Source organism: Cygnus atratus, chromosome 4, assembly GCF_013377495.2.
Source record: "Cygnus atratus isolate AKBS03 ecotype Queensland, Australia chromosome 4, CAtr_DNAZoo_HiC_assembly, whole genome shotgun sequence".
Lineage (NCBI taxonomy): Eukaryota > Metazoa > Chordata > Aves > Anseriformes > Anatidae > Cygnus > Cygnus atratus.
The window spans coordinates 14,726,162-14,749,330 of NC_066365.1; positions in this window are offsets into that span (position 1 = coordinate 14,726,162).

Genomic DNA, 23,169 nt, shown 5'->3' on the forward strand with positions numbered 1-23,169 from the left:
TAGCTCAAATTTCAATGAAAATTCCTAACATGTCTGCTCACTCAAAATGAGATTTATTGAGGGTGAAGGAAGTACACTTATAATGTGCAGTGTACTGAATGAAAATGCACTCATAATAATTGTGTTTGTTTTAAATCTGAGTTGGTAAAAGAAAGCAAAGAGTTTGAATTAAGGAAGGAAAACTGCTAAAAAGAGGAAAGGATTCAAATTATGAAGGGATGGAGAAGGTTTTCCTTTGCTTCGCCTTATTTCTCTCAAAACTGCAAGCTGCACAGTATTTATGGGGTTTCTTCTGCACCATTGCCCTTTGTCAAGAGAACTGCTTCAGATATCAGACAAACTCCTGAGAACTAGGCCTTGAACAGAGAACAGTTTAGCATGCTCCTGCTTCCAGCCATAGGCAGCTGCTCCTGCTCGGCAGGTAGAGAAAGGGGCTTTGAGGAGAGGGATGCAACTGCGTCAGCGTCATGATACATGGTTTAGCGGGTGACATTGGTGGTAGGGTGATGGTTGGACCAGATGATCTTGGAGGTCTTTTCCAACCTTAATGACTCTATGATTTTAACTGGGCAGTGCTAATGAGGAGAGGCTGTGCTACAGTCCTCCCTTACCTTCTGCTTTTCCTCCTCCGCTGGCAGATTCCTGGCTTTTTTGAAGAGTCCTAACCTTAAAAAAAATAAATTAAAAAAAATTGCACACACACACAAAAAACAAGCCCTCCCCAACAATATTCTCAGCACCTTGCCTCAATTTATTTGATCGCACTAACTAGGGTAATCCCAAATCTTCACTGTAGCTCTGCCATCATGTAACTGGGAAGGGCAGAAGGATAGTGGTATGTGAGATATGTTCTCTGGAAAGGTGGTGTGAGCCCAGTGAGTGGTGTGTTGGCTCTAATTTGGGCTCACTGACCTGCTGACTAACTGTAGGCAAGGGTATCTAGCCCTACATTGTCCATCTTGTCAACTTCTTCTTGAGGTCATGAGTGATTTTTGCTGTGTTTGCATAGCTGGTGGTGTTTGCATTCCAGAGCGTAAAAGCACTGTGCCTTGCTTTCTTTCACTTATTAGCAGATTAATGTTGTCAACTGTATTATCCAGAAGCAGGCTGGCTGTGACTTCTCCCCCTTGACTCGAATTAGCAAGGCCTTGCTAAAATGCCTTCTATCTAATAATCCGGTTAAGAAGTCAGCAACCTGATGATACACAAGGTAAAACCAGCAGAGACCGTGCTTCCATGTTTAAGTCTATTAAAGTGAAAGAACAGAAGGCTCACAGCCTAAAGCTTAATTAAACAAGTGGATTTTCAGCTAATGTACTGCAGAGAGGAAATGCTGTGTGTAAATGATAATAAGAGACTTCCCTGTTTAAAAAACAAAAAAAGGGAAAAACAAAAAAAACAAAAACCCTAATGAGAAATAGCTGTCAAATTATTCTGAAAGCCACTGGTTTACATGTCAGTCAAAGGATCTTGCTGCTCATGGCAACAGCCTTTACTGACACTAGATTAGAAACTGCTTTTTCAACTGTCGTCCAAGGCTATACAAATAATTGATTTTTAGGTTCAGCTGCCAAACTAAAAGTAACAATAATAATAAAAAATGGCTTAGAATTGATCACGTGTAGACTTTTCTCCCCCTTCCCTATCCAAATAGAAAACCGGTTTCATTTTGTGTGAATAAGATATTACATTTCAGTTATTCTTTAATTAAAGTGAAAAAGCTAATTGCTATATTCTCCTTATAGCTGTGTTAATTGGTTTTCCTTTTCTAGTTGGCGTGTCAGAGGTCAATGCATCTATCTGGAAAGAAGGAGCTCTTATGCAGGAGACTTCCACTATCCAGATTGGATTCACTCCTAATGTGAAGAAGGTAGCGAAATTTCAATATTTCATATTAGGTTTGACTATTTCATGATATCATTTAGCTATATATATATATTTTTCCCACACAAAGGGTCAAATTTTGAAAGCTGTATATATTCTTTTCAATGGAGACACATTGAGTAGCTGACAACATATGATTTCAAGTTCTAAGACTCATAGTGTGTCTCCGTGAGAAAGACTGTGATGTGAAAGCTGCCTTCAGGATCTGAATCCTCAGTTTCCCTTAAAGTAATAAAGTAGTTCAAGCCTCTAATAAAACAAAACACAAATGAAGAAGTACGACTCCCTTGCATATCCTGTAGGTAGGTCCAAATAATCTTATGACAATACTGTGAAATCAAAGGTAGCATTTGTCTTCAGACGGTATTAAGGTGCCTGTTGAAATCAGCAGGAAGTCAGACCCTCAGTCACTCGAGGTCCTCGGACTCCAGACTCATGAGCTCCGTGACCCAAGGTGCCACTCCATTTCAGTTATTTTTTAATAAAAGCAAAAGGCAGTTCACTCACTCCAGTCTTTCCAGTTGCTGGCACCACAAACCTCCATACATACACATGCACACAGCAAGAGGATCCCTCACGCAGCAAACAAGGTAGAAATGAAATCTCGTGAGAAAATAGAGCAGATTGCTGATCTGGTGCAGGGTGTGGCCAGATAAGTGTACAGACCAGCCCTGTTAACAGGTGATGGATCCTTTATATCCCCTTATCCCTGTATTTTCCCAAAGCTGTTCTTCCCCAAATCACCTAGGTCTACCCATTGCTCTTCTTTTGGTCCTTTCCCTGAACATCCACAGTAAGTCCCCAAATGCTTGGACTGCTGTGCAATCCCCAAATGTTCTTGCCCTGCATCCTGCAATACATCTCCTACCCAGAGGCAGTAACACCCACCTCAGTCCAAAAGGTGCTGCGGAGAGCAGCTCCATTGAATCCCCCTGCACCTTGGGGCTGACAGCTCCCATGGGGACAGACTATCCCTTTCTGTCTGTTGGATCCCCCTCCTGCCTTTGTGCCTCTCTTCCTCTCTGCTAGGAGATGGGCCCCTGATGGGCTGATGGCTCCTGTGATGGGTGGGCAGTGTGTTACTGGGGTTCCCAGCGTGTTACTGGGGCTCCCACCCACCCTGCCATTGTGCATCTGTGTTTCTTTGTGTATGTGCAGGCAAGCTTTTATCACATAACCTAATGCTGTTATCTTGGCTTATTTTTTCAGTGACTTCATATGTTTAATGGGGTTATAGTGCCTCAAGGGCCATGTGTGTTCTCTCTTCTGCAGAAGTCCATTTTTTTTTCTGCTGAACACTGCATCGCCTTCAGTAACACTGAGCTGTGTTTGAGGAAAACCATCTCTAGGAGTGTGCTGAGTCTTGTTTTCCCTGAGACTCTGATCTAGAAAAGACTGAGATCAAGACGTGATGGAGTTTACAGGCAAATGTAGTTTAATGTCAAAGTGGCTTAAATATTTTGCCACCACCAAAATTAAATTTTGTTCAGTTCTCCTGAGAAAAATGTCAACACTTGCCCTAAGTCTGGAAGAAAACTTTTTTTTTTAACTCAACTCTATTATTCAGTTCTTAGTCCTTGTGATTTCTGCTTTCTGTCTAGCTGTTGCAAATACAAGAAAGTCCATAGATAAATTGCCTCCATTCTGACAGATCTGTCTTCTAACAACTTTATGCTACACCTCTTAGTGTGCCAAAACCTACATTAAACTCAGTCAGTTAGGACTAAAAGGGCTCTGGTGGAAGAGTCTGCTGAAAAGTAGCTAGAAGACATTTTTTTTCTTATCCTCTGTCTTGATTCCAGTCCCTCTATGGCTTTGACATAAGTTGGAGCCAATTAAAACCTGTTCTCTGCATTGCACTTACTGTCCATAAAACATTTGTGAAGCTCAGCTTTATCTAGTTATCTCTGTTGCCAGTAGTACTGGAGACAATATTGAATCTATTTCTGCACCTTCCACAAGCCTACAGTCACTGTGCTTTAGGGGAACAGGAATTGCCATAGTGGAAGTCCGTCCAGGGACCCTGCTTCTTTTTACCTGAATCCTGTGACGGGTATTGCTAAGAAGATGTGAAGAGAAAGTATCAGTTCAGAACTAACCTGGTTCTAGGGAAAGAGCCTAGCCATCCAGGCAAACCTTCCTTTCAGGTTGTTAAGCTCATGGAAGTCACAATGGATGTTCCTTTATGGTCAAACCTAGCCAGACTGCACTCCCAAGCTGTGTGGCTGCGTCTGCTTGGGAAGCAGCCTTCCTCATGGCTGTAGCTGTCCTGAGTCACAGCACAGACAAGAGGTAGTTCTACTTTTGCGCTATCCACAAGGACATATCTGCACGGGATGAGGACTAGCAAATATCAAATCAACAAAAGATGAGGAAAGAGACAGGAAAAATAATTAGCAAATATTATTCACCAGGTTGCAAGTAAAGCAGTGCTTAAAATGATTTTGGATGCATGTTATACTCATTAGCTTGATTTTTCTCTTGGGTTTCCTTAGTCAGACTTAGATGTAATGATTTTCAAAACTTCCTAGATGATTTCAGCGCACGCCTTGTAATCTAGGGGAGAGAGATCTTTTATCTTCCTGTGTACCTCAGCTGTGAAACTGGCTTCACAGTAAAGAGTTTACTTACCTTTGTCTACATAAGCCATTTGTGATGGTGCTGTCTCAGAGCTGGGTTCTTTTCCCTTGCCACATGGCAGTGTTCACACCTCAGCTGTTGCCTGTCTATACATATTCAGGAGGAAGCTGCAAGAGCGTGGATTTTTTATTAATAGGAGAAGTATGTTTTCACTGTCCCCGAGTCCCATTTTTTAAAGCTGCACAAAACGGAATGTTTTTCACAGAATCACAGGAGTCCAGGTTTGGGTGATTTAAGAAAAATGCAAAGCATTGTAAGAATCTCAATCAAACTTGTAATAATTTTTCAAAATATGTGATGATAGAACATGTTTTTGGCACATGGACATACTTCAGTGTGGACCTGCCACAGGGGAAAGGGAGACTTTCCTGTAACTCACAAGTCTCTCACCTAGTGATGGGGATGGTGTATGGGTCACAACTGCACATGCTGTGCACATTCCTGGTGGACGACAGGTTGGCCATGAGCCAGCAGTGTGCCCTGGTGGCCAAGAACGCCAACAGGATCCTGGCGTGCATTAAAAGGAGCGTGGCCAGCAGGTCAAGGGACGTGATCCTCCCTCTCTAGTCTGGCCTGGTCAGGCCTCACCTGGAGTGCTGTGTCCAGTTCTGGGCTCCCCGGTACAAAAAAAGACAGGGATCTCCTGGAAAGAGTCCAGCGGAGGGCTACAAAGATGATACGGGGCCTGGAGCATCTTCCCTATGAGGAAAGGCTGAGAGACCTGGGTCTGTTCACCCTTGAGAAGAGAAGACTGAGAGGGGATCTTACTAGTGTTTACAAATATCTTAAGTGTGGGAGACAGAGGGATTTGGCCAACCTCTTTTCAGTGATCTGTGGGGACAGGACAAGGGGCAATGGCCACAAAATGGGTCACAGGAAGTCCCGCACCAACATGCAAAAGAACTTCTTCACGGTGAGGGTGACGGAGCACTGGAACAGGCTGCCCAGGGAGGCTGTGGAGTTTCCTTCTCTGGAGATATTCAAGGCCCGTCTGGACACCTACCTGGGCAACCTGCTCTAGGGAACCTGCTTTGGCAGGGGGGTTGGACCTGATGATCCATGGAAGTCCCTTCCAACCCCTACAATGCTGTGATTCTGTGATGCGCACTTGTTGTGAACCCGGCCAATGTTTCTGTTTGGTACAGTACATATAACTTCTTTGTAATAGGTGACAGCTTGTGACAGATCTGAATAAAGGTCAGTTTCTCTGAGGCTCTGTCAGATCTCATCTCCCTGCTGAGAAACTTCAGGATGTTCCCAACGTTTTCAACCCAAGTTGCGTGGGCTTCCCTCCCACCTGCTTCTTTTTGCTGCTTTTTCCTCAGGATGATTTCCGCTCATTACCTAACATGAACTCACCTTGGCTGCTGTTCAGCACTAAACAACACAGCTTTGTCCTGAGAAAACAGCACAAAGGAGAGATTCCACTGACTTTCCCTAGCCTCTGAAGAAAGAGCTTATGCGTAAGACCTTTTCTTTCTATTCTGTGGTAAATGGAGCTGTAAAATACGTTATTACCAGAGACATAACTGATTATCTCCGCAGCAGTTAAAAACAGTTTCAGAGAACCTTTCACAAGGCAGAGCTGGGGGCTAATATATGTTGTGCTGTGAGAGCCCCCTGTTGCTAACAGGTATCTTTCGTGCAGCCTACCAGCAGCAGATGAGGCTCTCTCCTGTCTGCTTGGTGTATCTGACAGTGCAGAGCTCCGGGCAGTGTGGTGTGGTTGTGGAAGGGGTACAGCCACTCCTTGATACGAAGCTTGGTGTAGCATGTGCAGAGGTAACGGAGGAAAAAAACCTGCCATCTTTGCATGCCCCCTTTCTCCTACTGAGTCTGCATTCTGAGCATCTCTTGCAGTAATAACTTTATTTCCTGTAGGGTTCTATGAAATCATGGGGTTGGGGAGAGCTGGCTACTTTTCCTGTGCTTCATAGTAAAATTTGGTTTTGGAAATGAGGAGGAGATCAGGAACACAGGGCATTGGGTCAGGGTAAAACATGGGCCATACACTGTGGGCATGATGAGTGTGTCCAGAGAAGGGCTACAAAGCTGGTGAAGGGCCTGGAACACAAGCCCTGTCAGGAGCGGCTGAGGGTGTTTAGTCTGGAGAAGAGGAAGCTCAGGGGAGACCTTATTGCTCTCTACAGCTACCTGAAAGGAAGGTGTGGGGAGCTGGGGGTCGGCCTCTTCTCCGAGATAACTAGTGATAGGACTAGAGGGAATGGCCTCAAGTTGTGCCAGGGGAGGTTCAGGTTGGAAATGAGGAGACATTTCTTCTCAGAAAGAGCAGTCAGGCATTGGAACGGGTTGCCCAGGGAAGTGGTGGCATCACTGTCTCTGGGGTTGTTTAAGGAAAGGTTGGACATGATGCCTGGGGACATGGTTTAGTGGGTGACATTGGTAGTAGGGTGATGGTTGGACCAGATGATCTTGGAGGTCTTTTCCAACCTTAACAATTCTATGATTCTATGATGCCTCCCATATATGTGGCAAGAAACACAGGGCCATTGGTGCTTTGGTCATTGGGTGTCCTGTTTCCTCTCCACCCACAAACAGTGGCAAGGCTCACCCTCCATGCCAGTCCTTTGGCAGCCACTTCAGGAGGCCAGTGGCCTAGAGACAAGGACCCAAATAGTCTCAGTGTTTTGTAGCTCTCTATATGGCCTTTCAGGTTCCTTAGTGTCTTAGCAAGCAGCCTGCTGGAGATCAGTGAGGCCCTATGCAAGCTCTGACTGTATTTCGTCTGTCCTAACACCAGCAATTTCCATGGAATGGTCTTAATATGATGAATTGCCCTCCTTTTACTCCTCGTCCATTGAAGAAGGCCTTCTCACTTGCTCTAGCTGGAGGTATTATGTTGTTCCTAGAGAGAAGTACAAATCTTAAGAGCAGTGCTGTGACAATAGCAGTGTTTGAGAGCACATTGTTTGTCAGTTCCTCTGTGGATTAAGGTGGAGAGCAAAGGCTTATTGAAATCAAAATGTTTATTCACCTTCAGTTGCAGTGGCTCTGACTTGGCCTTCTGCCCTGCACCTGTGACTTGCTGCTCTTAGAGGGCTGAAAAGTAAAGTGGTATCACACCGGTGTCATTTGTACAGCAGATAAATGGAAGCAGTGGAGAACCTCAGATCTGAATTTGTCTGCTCTCAGTGTAAGGTTCTGCAACATGGGGAAAACTTGGAGTCTATTTTAACAATGATGGTTCAAAAAAAAAAAAAAGAAAAGAGAGAGAACTAAGGAAAAGATTATTTATAAGGGCCCTTCCTGAAAGTGTTGTTCTTCCATCATTAGACCACTGGGAACACAACAGTTCTTGTGTTCCAGCCCTTATTTACAAGAAACTCAAGGGAGTTGGACATTTCTTGAAGCCATTTGAATTCTGTTATCTCACCTTCTCAGACTGCTTTTGAAATGACGTGAGGTTCTTGTGCCCCAGTTCTGTTGTCTAGAGGTAGACCTTCAAGATAAAACTTTCCTTGACCTTCAGTCAACAATGTTGGGCAGTGGTAGTCATTTAGGCATTGCTGACTACCTCAACTTTAAGTTTCTGATATAATGACGATATATGTTCCCTGGTGTTGGGGTTAAATTGTTAGGATGAGAGAATACTACGTCACTGAAAACAACTTACTGCAATTTGTGGTGATTACATTTTTAATTTTAGCAGTGGGCATGCTCCAAGGCTTTGTGAAGCTCATCTCCCCACACCCCTCCAGCAGCAAGGAAAAATGAAAGTCGGGAGAGTGTCATTGCCACTGAATTGCTGTGCCAGGCTGAAAGCCCACCCCATTAAATGTCAAAATCAATTTATTGTTTAAGTTCTGATTGTATCTTTCTTTCAGAGCAAGGATTAGCAAAGCCATAGCAACATAAATAGGTGGGTGTGCATTGCACCACATCATTTGCATGGTGTCTTTAGCAGAGGAAAATTTTGTTGGAAATATGTGATTAATGCCTCCAACTATTATCTCAAATTGAACAGACATGAAAAAGGCCCACTTTGTGAGCCCAGATAAGCGTATTGCACAGCTGTTAGGAGAGTATTGAGACCTGGCTGAATCGAACTGTTGTTGCCTTTTTTTGTTGCATAAGCATAGCATGTTATTGAAACCTAGCAGAAAAATATGAGTGATTGTTGAAATGTCATTCTTGTAATCTGCTAAGTACTGATGTCTAAGAAGACAGAAAGACTGTTTAGCAAACTTGCCCTCACATTGTCATTACTATTAAGTAATAGGACTTTAATATATTTAGATCATAATAATCTATCAACTTGATATCAAGTGCTCCGTGTGAAGTGTTCAGCCACAGCCTTACCTCCTTTTCTTCATTTATCAACAAGCTCAACAAATAGAAGTTTGTTACAACATGAAGATGGTACTTACTGCAGCAACTTTTAGTCGTATCTTCTATATCACCTATATGGGGTATTGAAGAACCTTTTTCAGATGGAAAATAGAATTTTTAGAGGCAAAAGTTTACTTTATTTTCATTTTTATTTTTTCCTCTTTACCTCAAAGAGTAGTTTTGATTAAATTTTCACACTTTTCCATTTGGAAACTCTGGATTAAAATTGTGGTCCTGCTTTATTTCATGTGGCACCCCCCAGACTACTGTGTTTTTAAATATGGAACCAATGTGTCAGTTGGAAAAAAAAATGATTTTGAAGACCTCCAACTGAGGAGAGAGAATACTTCTTTTAAATTTTTATCAGTGTTCAGTGTGGAAATAATTTTTCAAGCATGTCTCAATGACTTGCTTGTACTGTAAAGCAGTGGCAAGGAATTAGAAATTATATCTGCTGAACCTCCTCTCTGCGTTTCTAATGCTGGTAGCATTTCTCCCAAGGTGGGTGCTTTTAAAATGATGGTACAATCACTGAAATCTGAGATGTTATGAAAAAAGAAAACAGAATGTTTTTGAAAAAACCTTGATAGAACATCGGGGCAGATGGCAGTAAGAGAAATGAAAAGCATTCCCTCGTGCAAATAACATACATTATATTCTAGTTAACTTTGGTTATGGAGCACGTTGTACTGAATTTCATAGCACAGTTCTATTACATAAAAACCGTGTGACAGGAAGTCCCATGTTGTTGCAATTGCCTGCATTTAAACAAGCAATCCCCCATCCCACCTCCTACCCAACCCACACACTACAGCAAGCAGAAAACCCCCAAAGGACCATTGTTAACATGAAAGTTTGGAGCTAGAGGCAATTAGTCCTTTGGGCCATTGTAACCAGTTATTGCAGTTGGTGCTCCAGGGAATCATTTTTGTCTGAGGTCCCTCTGATTTCCCTAGAGATAGTGCTTGAGGTTGTGATTAAACAGTTAGACCTAGAATAAGGAAGGAGCTGGGTGAGACTGTGGAGAAACTTGGGTGAGGCCAGACCTTTAGCTTCTACATCAGCTTGTTACTGCATGATTTCTGCAAGCAAAAATCACTGGCACACATCACGCTGGTAGTGTGAGCTGAGTGCTGATTTTTTATTTTTAGGTTGGGGCTGGGATATAGATACAAGTCTAATTTGATTTCATGGCCCATGGCAACAGCAAAGAATTTCGTTTCATTTACATGGTAAAAGAGATAATGGTCCAAACATCAGGACTGCCACATCATGGACCTGTCAAGCTTGATTAGACATAAGAAATTTACATCAGTGTGATTAATTATTCCAATCCTGGTCAAAGGTAATATACCTGCAACTTGTGCTACTGTGAAGAAGGGCATGCACTGGCTTGACTCATGTTAGAAAGTATTTGGGGTTCAAGTTTGCAGTAGTGCCATACAGGAAGGTGGGTTTTCCTCACAGGTAGTTAAAACTCAGCAGCAAACATCAATGCAGAGAAGAGTGTGGTCTGGAAAAAACCTTTACTGGATGTCCATTTAGTGCTAGTACTTTCTGTCTTGAGTCTGAATAGGTTAGACCTAAATATCAGACCAACAGTGAAAAAATGCGAGAGGACGTCCTATTTTTTTCAACATTCAGACTGAGAGGGGAGCCCCTTGTGTTTTCTCATCACTGCTATAAGCTTGCCATGAATAACATACATCTGTTGTTGTGCCTTAGGTTCCTCTTTGCTAGTCTTGCTTCTGTGTGTGTGATCTGTTCTGGAAAGCAAGCTGATCTTCCTGCCTACAAAGGGCTGTATAAGCATGAGGTGCTGTAATATATCCACAGTATAAGCTGCTGAAGTTAGCTGTCATCCCAGCATAGGTGAGCACGGTAGGCACAGCTTGAACTCTGCTGACCTGGGCGTTAAGATCAGAAGGAACCCACCAACCTGGCTTTTGAGCTCCTGGGATTCACTTGTTACTCATTCCGTTTGAGTTCCTCAGAAATCTGTTTTCCCAGTGGTCTGGCAGCTCAGTTAAGACCACATTTCTTAAAAAAAATAAAAAAATAAAAAAAATGCATTTTGAGAACACATAAGTATGTTCTAGCAGTGACCCCGCAGGAGATGAAAGCTCTATGTTTCCAGTGTCGATTCATTAATAGAAAGCCTTTGTGCCAAACTACAGCTACTTGAATGGATTTCCCTTAGATTTTTCACCATGTGTTGGGATCTCAGCTGGAAATGCACAGTTGTGACCTCATGCGAGTGGAGAGAAAGGTGAGAAAAGGTGATAGATTCATGAAATCAATTTGGAAGTGCACAGTTGGTATTTAGAGAGTGAATTTTCTTTACGTGTTCCCTGTTTTTAATAAGCTTTTATAGAAGAAACTGTTTGCTCCTGTCTTGCTTCCCATGGTTTATCTTTTAAGAACCTGCTACAAATTTCCAAAAAGCAAAGCAATCAGCTGTTTTATTTGGGGAACCATTGACTTTTTCCATACCGCTCTCTGGTAATGAATGATTTCAAAATAGGAAAAGAGATCAAAGACTTCTGTTTGCTTCAGGGCAGATGGGGTCTGAGTAGTATGTCTGAAGTCTTTTCCTCTGGACGTGTGCGGTGGTAGAAACCCCAGAGTGCTTAGCTGTGCTCCCCCCAGTCTCAAGTGGTAGGCAGAGCTGGACTGCTTCAGGGCTTCTGAGGCAATCATGCTCTTGCTCTCTGCAGGAAAACACTTTCTGCTGTGTGTTCCAAAACCAGGTAACTCCTTCCTTTGCACCAGCTCATCTCTAGCCAGGATGTCTTGGACACCTGGGAAAATCCTGGAACTCAGCCTTTGGCCATGTCCTGTTGTGCTTGCCTCCTGCACGCCTTTTCATGGGACTGTGTCTCCTTTTTTGAACGGTGCCTGTCTCTGTGGCTTCAGTAAACCTTCTGCAATTGTTTGACAATTTCTTCTTGCTATGTTTGTCAGAGAGCATGTGAAAATAAGTCAAGTCATAGGCTAATTTCTAACAAGCAAGAGCTGGAAAAAAATTAAACTTTTGTTTTACTCCCCAAGCTTCAGAATGCAAAAGGAGAAAAATACATGCTATCTTTCTTGATCTGTCAGCTTCCTGTTCCTTGCTCCCTATACCTTTTTTGTTGTTGTTTTTGTTAATTTAAAAAATGCAATAAGAATTCCTAGTTTGCCAAAAAGGAAAGGAGAAAATGAGTTTTATTTCCGTACTCTTAAGCATAGTCTTATCTGGTGTTATACCTTTATTCCTATTTTGCCCAATTTATTCACCTTTCCTGGGTCAGTCTGTCTTACACAGGTAAGGGAGATTACGAAGTCTGTCTTACAGAGGTAGGAAGTGGTACTATATTCACATGAATTTTGCATACTGCATTCAGGGAGACTTCTGGTTGCTGAGGCCTATGTAGCAAGCAATGAAAACGTTTGCATTTTGTGTTCAGAATAGCTTAACAGGGAGACACAAAAAAGGTGACTCAACATTAGTGATATTCATTTCCATTTATTGATCTCATATTTTAATGATAGAGGAAACCTTTTCACTTGACGCTAGCTCATTTCCAGCTAATCCTAATGGGAAAGGTTTGAGAGAAAATTTATTTTTAAATACTTAATCTCTTTAGCAATTAGGTGGAAATAATGTGGTGTGTGCAGGATTTGGGCTTTCAAATACTGTAAAAGGCTGTAATTTGCAACTTAAATAGTGTAGTTTGTGGCTACCCAGAGTCAGGGAAATGAATCCTGGGAAAGATTTAATAGAAGTTGTAAGGTGATGCAAAACACAATATCTTTATGATTAAAGTGCTGCAAATTTTGTGTTTTGGCAATATTATAATACTAACAACACTAATTGCGAAGTCAGGCTGGAGATGGGTCTTGAAAAGCGTTTGAAGAGATGGAATGCTATGCCAAAAAATGTTCATCTCAGGAAAGGAAAAAAAGCTTTCTGGGTTTCTTGCCATGTGTGCTCACAGAGAAGCTAGTGGACAGGAGTGCAAAATAGAACACCCTTCCCATAGGACTCTGTTCATTCTGTTATCTCCAGCCCTAAACAGAGAAGTATTGAGCAAGTGTCATGACTCTGAGAAGAACAAATTCCTCCTTATTTCTTTCTCATTTCCCATCTCAGCTTTCAGAAGCTTGAGGGTTTCTCCAGACTGGGAGGCTGCATCCTTTTCTAAATCAGCTCTGCAGTCCTGGTGATGCGAAGAGAAAGAGCAACACCTTCCTTTGTGTCTGCCTCAGTGGGGGAATGGCTACTCTGCAGACCTGTGGGTTGGTAATGCTGGCAGCTGCTTCATGGCATAGCATGATGAACGTAGGAAGCAATTGCATTGCTTCTTTCACAGCAAAACTAATTTCTCAACAAAAAGCAAAACAATGCCACAACAGCTGGGTATTCTGGTAACAAAAATAGATTGTTTTTGTTAAACTGCTGAAGATGCAATGCACTCTCAGGTTTTGTCTAAAATGTTTGGTAACAGGAAATTAAACATAAAGAAAACAGATGTATTTTGGCTTTTTTTTTTTTTTCCTTAGGGGGCACGTTTCCACAGAAATGGCCACTTGTTTTGTTTTGCAGTGGGAGATGCTTCCACTATAAACTGGTGGAGTGGGGAGGCTTACATCCCGGAGAAGGAAAGTAAATCCAATTCAAGGTGCTGGGAGCTGTGTGATGTAGTGCTTTACAAGGACCTGAGTGATTTGACATTTTTACTGTGTGGCAAGGCAGAAGATGGGCTTGGGATTGTGGACTCCCAAGGGAATGTCAGTTAAGGTTCAGCTCTACTGAGACTCACTATTGGGGAATCAGGTCTAACTGTGGTTTGGAGATCATAGAATCATAGAATATCCCGAGTTGGAAGGGACCCACAAGGATCATTGAGTCCAACGCCTGGCTCCACACAGGTCTACACAAAAATTCAGACCTATGACTAAGAGCACAGTCCAAACGTTTCTTAAACTCCGACAGGCTTGGTGCCCTGACTATGTCCCTGGGGAGCCTGTTCCAGTGCGCGACAGCCCTCTCGGCGAGGAAGCTCTTCCTGATATCCAGCCTGAACCTCCCCTGTCACAGCTTGACACCGTTCCCTCGGGTCCTGTCACTGGTCACTAAAGAGAACAGATCGGCGCCTGCCCCTCCCCTCCCCCTCGTGAGGAAGCTGTAGGCCGCCATGAGGTCTCCCCTCAGCCTCCTCTTTTCCAGGCTGAACAGGCCAAGTGACCTCAGCCGCTCCTCGTACGTCTTCCCTTCTAGGCCCTTCACCATCTTTGTAGCCCTTCTCTGGACACTTTCCAACAGTTTCACGTCCTTTTTGTCAAACAGGACCTACCCCTCGTGAACCCATGTTGGCTGGGACCAATTCAAAAACTTCAAGGATAATCTTCTCCATAATTACTGATGTGAGACTGACAGGCCTGTAGTTGCCAGGGTCTTCTTTCTTGCCCTTCTTGAAAATTGGTACAACATTTACCTGCTTCCAGCCTACTGGGACCTCTCCAGATTCTCAAGACCATTGAAAAATAATTGAGAGAGGTCCTGTGATGACATCAGCCAGCTCTCTGAGCACCCTGGGATGAATCCCATCTGGACCCATGGACTTGTATGGATCTAGGTGGAGCAGCAAATCCTGCACACGTTCTGGATCGTTTGGGAGTTTATCATTCCTACCATCACGGTTTTCCAGCTCAGGGCACCCACAATCCCAAAGTCCATCATCAGCACTGAAGACGGAGGCAAAGAAGGCATTAAACTTCTCTGCTTTGCCTATGTCCTTGTCAGTGAGGTGACCTTCCCCATCAAGTAGCAGACCTATGTTTTCTCTACTGTTTCATGGTCACTATGACCAAGACGGCCACCAACTGCCACATCCTCCACAAGACCCTCTCTCTTCTCCAGCAACAGATCTAGGAGGGCATCTTTCCTAGTTGGCACCTGCACCAAGAAGTTATCATTGAGGTGCTTTAGGAACCTCCTGGACCTGCTTGTGTCGGCCGTGTGGTAATCCCAGTTGACATCCGACATATATGAGATGTGGACCTAAGTTTGATATCATACCTGCTTTTACAACAAAGCTAGGACATGAGTAATTTTCCAACAGTTAATGTTGTGACGTATTAATCAGATTAAATAAATTGGGAGACTGAGTTAAATGGAAGTTGCAATATTCAATTTTGTTTAAATGAAGGGATTTTGGTGCTTACTAAGACAACTAATGCACTTGTGGAGCTGTTTCCTCCCTTGTCAGTTAGAATTTTCTGTAGCAAGAGCTGAGCAGCATATGAGGGGATGCTACATCATCCCAGTGCTGCAGGATCTCAAGCGGCATGTGACATTTCCAAGTGAGACTGCTGTACCTCGGGCAGGCCTGGTGGAACAGGTAGCAGGATTAACACAACCTGTTCGCTTGGCTCAACAAAATGGAGTGTGACTTCTTCATGCAGGAAGGCAGAATAAATCATTTCAATTGAGAAACTGTTTAATAAAAATGAAACAGCTTTTTTTCTGAACTCCTTCATTCTGGAAAAAGAGTTAATGCTTTCTTGTAAGCACTTCTATTTTCTCCTACACAGAAGGAAAAAAAATTGAATTACTAGAATTTCCCATTCAATAGAAATGTTGATTTCTGCCTGCCCTCTTCCCTCTGCCCCATGAGGCAGAAGATTATTCTTCAAACTGGTAATAAAGGACCATAAATGGAACGCTCAATTACAGTGGAGAGCAAGACACTTGTGTCAATATTGCCATTTAAACATGGATGGTGTCTAAAAGAAATTTTTTTTTCAGAGGTTTGCTCCTGCAGTTCCTGGTTAGCCACTGATGCTGAAATATATTTCTGCCTCTAATATCTTCTGCTGAGATCTGTTTGCTATTCTGGGCATGTCCAAAAACTTCATCTTTTCATATATACGGTTAAAGGAGAAATACACTTTTTTTGAAATCCTGGCTGTGATTGCTGAGGGATTTTCAGAAGCCAGGAATAAGAAGGCTCGAGAAAGTTAATTTTAACATGGGAACACAGGTAGCAGTGTAGCGATTAAATAGAGGTAAAGTATAAGGTAACGGGGAACTAAAAGAGACTTGCATGGCAAACAGCAATCTCCTGAATTCATGGTTGCTTTTCTCAGATGGCATTTTACATAGGCCTGAGAGCAGAGCAGAGATCTGGTGATGGCTGGAGAGGTAGTTCTCAGGGCTCTTCCTCCTGCACTTAAGAAAAGGGAAAAAAGACTGTAGCAGACAAGCTGATGGATGGGAATGTTCTTTGAATTAAGGACTTCGGGCAAAGGTAGAAAGGAAATTGCCCGTGACCTGAAGTGGGATGGTGGACATAGACCTGGGAACCTGGCCCGTGGAAAGGGTGATGTTTCTCCAAATCCAAGGGTGCAGAGACCCATATGCATGCAGAGGGGGCAGAACACCCTGTCTGGTGCTGGATTTAGTAGCAACGTAATGTTCTGGCTTAACAAAGGAGATTTGTATGGCTTTTGGAGGATTTGTCAGCTGCTTTACTGGCACGGTCTATCTGCAGTGTCTGGCTATCCTATTCATTGACTGAATGTGAGGCAGAGAGATGGAGACTGCAGTCTAGGTTTACTTGTTGTCTGGAGTGATATATTGACGTCTTTTTGCAAGGCATCTCAGTGTTTTTCCTCCCTAGTGTAAACATGAAGCCCGAAATTCATATGAATAAACACTTCTTTTAGCTAAGCATTTGTGCAGGCAGTTTCTGAATAGATAAATCAGAGGCTTCTGTTGCTTGGATATCTTAACGGGTAGTATCTTAGAACCTGCAAGGTAATAGCATTCTCCCACTATAATTTGTCTAGCCTGTTAGCTTGGTGAGTGATTTACACTGTGAGGAATTAAGAGTTGTCCAGCCCAGAGAAGATGCTGTGGCTAAAGTGCTATGGGCATATCTGTAACGCAGCTCCCTGCAGAGGCCCCTCATCAGCTCTGAATGAGGTGTAGGTCAAACCTGGAGAAGTTCAGGATTTGCTTTGAGATGCTACTTTACATTAGCGATATGCCTGCTTAAAAAGGGTTGAAAAAAAAAAAGAATGAATGTGGTAAGTATCTTGCCTAAATAGATGATGCAATGTGCAACGGCAGTGGCCATATTACGGAGGTACCAGATGTACTCAGGAGGTCATTCAGTCTAGCTGCCTGCCCTGGCACAGCACATACAGCCTAGGTGGCTCAGGGCTTTTGTCAGCCCAAGGACATATTCCTGACTGCTATGGGCAAGCTGTTCTGGTGATTTTATCACCAGAAAATAGCTGAAGACACAAAATAGCTGAGACACAAAAATTGTTTCTTGATCGCAAATTCTGCTTTCTTTTTTTGTTTTCTTTTAAAGCCAAACCCTCTCCCTATTTTCCTGTTTTTGTAACTTGGTGGATACACGTTTCCATCTTATTTTAATTCACATTTTTTAAGAACTTAAAAACAGTGGAAAGTAAAAAAAAAAAAAAAAAAAACGATAAGGAGGAAATTTCAGTTTCTTTGAAGTACTGTTCTTTCTGTGCAGAGGATAGAGCAGGACTGGAAGAGGTCACCTGCTGTTTCTGACATAATCCTTTCGGATTTGAAGAAGATATGAGAGTAGAGTCTATTTCTCTTCTTTGTTGCATTCAACAGCAAAGGCTGCTCTTGGAAACTAAGGACTGGGGTTCAGTCCCTGATTGTACTGGAGCAGATGTGATTTACTTCCACCTACCGTACTCATTCCTCCATGGAAGCTATAGCCCAGTCAGCATGCTGCTGGGGCTGCAGGCGAGAGTATCACAAGGGAACACCTGCACTGCTGTAGGGTGTTGTGGTATGGTAGCCAAAAATGGACTTCTCAATTGCTAGGTTGCTTCCTCTGAACCAAAATGTTACTGCCTTGGATTACCACCAGGATTTTGGCCCATGCGCAGTTACACCCACCTTCCAACAAATGGGCATTTTAAAAATTCCCTGTGTACAAGAAAATTTGTATTCTGCTGCTGAACAAGTGAGCTGTCAGAAGGGCAAGGCTACTGGAAGGACTTTAGCCAGGCTCCCAAAACTGAGCTGCTGTAGGCTATGCTAGTAGTAATAAGGAAGTAATCAAAAACAAACAGTTGCAGAGCCAGCTTCTTGCGCAGAAGGCGATGCAGCAGGGAGCAAATCCATGTTTGCCAAGTGGGAAAAAGGACACTGACTGGCAAGGAGAAATGTTATTTGCTGGTTTGAGGGACAAACAAATGGAACAAACCCAAATCACTGCCTATTCATCAGAAAGAGAGGACGTGGAAATTAAAGGTGGCAGTTTGTAGCTGGCATTTTGCAGTGACAGGTCTCTCTAAACTAAGTGATAATGCCCGCAATTTTTTCCAGCTAAGCTTGGAACAACTTCGCCTTTGCCTCTGCGCTTTCTGCAAGATCTACGTGAAGCTTGGTGATGATGGGCAGATTGTTAATTTCAATCAGCAGCCCAATGGGATCAGGGGAGCGTGGCAGCAATAATCGAAAATGGATGCTTAGAGTAAGGAGGCTAACAAAGCAGTAGGAGCAAATATTGGCAAGTATGAGCAAATATTTGTTAGTACCGCTGCAGTTATACAGTGCAACGTGAGCTCCAGCCAGTGTTGAAGGAAGTTTAGAGCTCTGCTGGAACAAATCATAAAGCTGTAACGGAAACTTTGGGACCAAGCTGTTGGGAAACAGCTGGAACTTTCCAGCGAGCTGAATTACAGTGGTAGCAGGGTGCCTGACACCTTGCATCCCGTGAAAAATCCCGTCTTAAAAGTTGCTTTCTGCATCACATTGATTCTGCAGGTAGTGTGGGTGTGCTCTGCCTCTGCTTGCACCAGTGGGAGCTTTGCCACATGCTCTCAGTGGGTCTGTGCTTTCACTCTGCCAGCTCCAATTTCCAGGCTTATATTCTGCAAATGCTCAATCAGTTTATTTGCCAGATTTCTGGACTAGCCTCAGACCAGAAATGGCTTAATATGGAAAATAAAAAACTACTGCACGTTCCGGTATCTCTGTTGGACAATAAAAGAGTGTAAGGGGGGACAGAGCAATTATCAACCTCAGTCTGAGTTTCAGCTGTATGCTTTACCACTGAGGGATGAAAGTTTCTCTAATTCGCCACAAAGGACTCTCAAAGTTCGCAGACATTAAATATTGAATTAAATTATTGAATTGAGAGATATTCCTGGAACAGGTACTCAGACTCTTTCCTGCATTTAGCACCCAACATTGTAAAACTACTTTATACATCAGTGATAGTTCAAAAACAAATCTTGAGAACACAGATTTGCCAGCGATATTCTGAGGGGGAGTAGGAGCAACATTTCATTTTTTTAGTAGAAAAATTCAGAATTAACTTAATTTGGTTCTTAGTTCTGGGTAGGAGAATGTTGAGGTACCGTTGTACGTTTCTGTCCTCCATCCCCTTTACAATTGTGAATGTAGATGAAAATAGAAGACTTGTTCAAGATTTTGAAAAGATCTCTGCAGTTGAGCAGAGTGGTTTCACAACAACTTTCAGAGCTTTGAAACACGGCCCAGAATTGTGCTTGTTTTGAAAACAGGTATGTTTGAATGTTTTCATGGCATTACATAGTTCCAACACCTGTGCCTTCAACTTAGAGAGATTTATTCCTAATAAGAAGAGAAAGCGATGCCCTGGACATCAATGGTCTTTCTAGTTAAAAGAAATACTTCTGTGGGGGTCTCTTGAGCACAATGTGATTTTTGAAATGAGTTTCTGGAAAACTGTTTTCTTTAGCCAAAAATATTTGAGGCAGCTTTCCTCAGGACCCATCAAGTCTAGGGTCGGATCCTGAAATCATTTCAGAAAAGATGCGGTCTGTATACGTCACTCAGGTTTCAGTGCCAGTGTTTCAACAAATATTGCTACAGTCAGTCATAGTATACAAATGTTAGCTATGCAGATAAAACAAATAATAAAATATACAAATTTACTTTTGCAAATGACTCTTCTGAATTGCAGCTGCAATCCTAATTTCTTATGTTGGTTGAAAAGGATGATTTCTTTGGAATATGGATGGAAAGTGAGCTATGCTAATTCTCTCTCCTCCGCTGCCGTAAGGTCAAATTTGGAGGTTACAGCTTAGGCACTCATACTGAAATGCAAGAAGCCTAATATTTCATTACCACAAGCTTCTTCGGTTCGTTTAAACCAGGATAAAATAACTACTTTGATTTGTTAGTGCGATAACCTTGGCATTGCACAGGCATAAATTAGTATGGCAGATGTAAAACAGAGAAGTGAGGATCAGTATCTGGATTTCTACATGGCAAGTGAATACTGGTACAAAAATACTACAGCTGAATGCGGGGGTGCAGTAAGAAATTGTTCTCACACCAGGTTTTGATTATAGTAGTATCAAGCCTGAAGAAACTCCGCTAAACTTTTCAATTTTGGCAGGCTGAGCAAAATTTCATCAGCCATGGCTTGCATCTCTGATGTATAAAGCTATTGTAGTTAATTTATTATAGACATGTCCCCGCTAAACAGTACTAAAGGTGCTAAAATGAAGTGGGTGCCAACAATAAATAGAAACATTTACCAGTTCTTCAAAGAAGAAATGAGATGAAAGTTCTCACTTACTACTATAGATTCCTGCATATAGAGGTTTTGAAATGTAATGTTTTCTTCTGCTTCTCCAAATCCCTCCCTTCAGTTTTTCTTTTTTCCTTTTGATTTTGGAAAACTCACTGCTCTTTGGAACATAGCACATGTCAGGTGGATTTGTCCTGTTTTGCAAAAAGGAATGCAAATTGCTGAGAGCGCTTGAAAACTGTTTAAATACAATTGCTTATAGACAAAAGGGGATCTGCTCTCTTCAGCCTCTGGTGTTTAGACTCTTTCCTGGACAGTGTGAACGTAGAGTGTCTGAAGAGGTGATGGCACAAAAGAAGGTTCCTAAGGGATTTTATTGAAATCAAAGGGGGGGATGCAACATTTGCGTGGAGATCAGGAAAATAACTCAGATAGAGCAATGGGGACTCTGGGAGAGGTACTTCTGATTTCGCTTTGAATTCCCATGCTACAGGTGCAGAAATAACCGAAGCATGTTGGGGAAAGAAGTAGAAGGCCAAGGGGATGTGTGTAAGTCTGTCCCTGGAAGAATGCATGGAGAGGTCTTCCAGCATGGAAGCAATGTTGATTATATGGTAAATAGTGGATTCTTCTGAAGCAGATGAAGAGTTGAAAAGCTTTAGGAACTGCTTCGGTCCCTCATACAGCAAAGACACTGAAAGAAAGTTCCCTACTTGTTCAAGGTTATACTGAAGTATATATCAGTTAAACTAATAGACATACAATTTCAGAGGAATCATATTGAATTTTAATTCTCTTTGGGGAGAAATAAAGCAACACTTACAAAAATTAATAAAATAAATAAATAAATAAAACTAAAAACAAACAAACAAAACAAACAGGAACACCAAAACCCAACAGTGTGTATGCCCTGTTGGTCTTGATCTTGTTGCACCTAAATGCAGGTGAAATGGAGGGCTCCAGGGAGGGGAGTTTGAGCAGTGATGTGGCCAGTTTTATGCGAATGGTTAAAAATGGTTTTATTAGTGGGAGAGTGAGGGGGAGATGGGTTAAAACTGCTTTTGACCGATGCTCAGATGTGTGGTAGGAGACCAAAGAGTTTAATACTTTCTTTAGCTTCTCCACTTCTGTGACTTGCTCTTAATGTCATGGGTACACGGGTCTTTGGCTGGGCTCCTTCTGGAGCACAACACAGGAGATATTTCACTCATAGTCTTTGCTCAGGCACAGTTACTGGAGGGGAGTGCATCTGATGCGTGTGACCCTGCTGTTGCCCAGTTCTCCTGGTGGTTTCATCCAAAAACCCTGATTGCCCTCCTCAGCTCTTGTGCTGTCTCTACACGTTGAGCATCCAATGAAAGGGCCCTACTGTGAAGTCTTCTCCTGGTTAGCAGGCGCAGGGCTCTAAAAAGAGCCAGCAGGCTCTAAAAAAGCTGGGGAGAAAGCTGTGAGAGGGGTTTCAGACCAGGAATGTTGCTTGGAAAAGGGTGACCTGGGCAGAGATACTGAAGAGGAAGAGGTGAATCTGAATGTGTGGCTGTTGTAGAGGGTCCCAGGGAAGAGGAAAGGTGCTGAACCTCTCTTGCTGAGGGTAAAATAGCCTGAGACAACCTCCTTTTCCCCAGATGGGCAGCATGTAGGACCATATTGTTACAGAGCTTGTAAGGAAACCAGCTAATAAAATACGGAAATATGAAGAGAGAGTACTTAAATGTGCCCAAATGCCTTCTTGAATCAGAGTTCTGCTGCTGTGAAAGAGTAAGACAACTGGATTTATCACTATTTACTATTAATCTCTCTCTATTTACCATTAATCTATCTCTATTTGCTAACTCTGTCTACTATTAAGTCTATTTACTGTTTATTTGTCACCTTTCTCTCACTCAGCAAATAAAGGAGTAAAGAAAAAGCCTAGACTTCAGCAGAAGCAAGGAGATAGTGAAATTGTGGTAGGCCAAATCATTAGAGTTTCTTGTTCGGCTTGTGGTCGAAGACATCCTCTCTGGAAACCATCTTATGGATTAGGAATCTGTTCACCTTCCTAGACTGGTGGTTTTGTTTGCACCGTAAACTTAATTAATTTATTAAGCCAAGTAGTCAGAAATAGCAGTTAAATTAAAAGTGATAGTGGATGAGACTCTATGTGGACCTAGCCTCTCAAGGCAACGTGCTGTGAAGAAACTGCCATTTTTTGCCAACCAAAATGGCGCTAATCAAGTTGTAGCAGAGAGAAATACCGGGCGGGTTGTCTAGCATGGAAAAGTAAGATGGGAGCTGCAGCTTTTTTTCCACATTTTTTTAAATGGAGATTCGCAACATCGATCTGTTTCCCTAAAATCAGGGAAAAAGCCTCAAGTGACTGCCTGCCCTTCTGAGTTTTAGTATGCAGCCCACCTACACGTAGCCCTTTTATCTGCAGAAACTGGCTGTACAGTCTGTCTTGATTAGATCCTATAGTGTTGGCATTTTTTTTTTCTAATTCTTTCAATACCTGTCTTGTCAAATTTGCCAATTCATTCTTAAAATACTGACAAAACATGGAAGACAAGGTGATGTGTTTAGCCTGGTACTTAAGCTTTCTTTGTTTTGATGTGTTATTACTCCTTATTCTTCTCCCTGTGAGACACACAAAAGAGAAAGAATAGCTACCAGATCAACAATCAAATGACAATGACTACTTTTTAGCAGTCCGTGCAGTCATGATTTGTTGTAATCAACCCAGGTACTC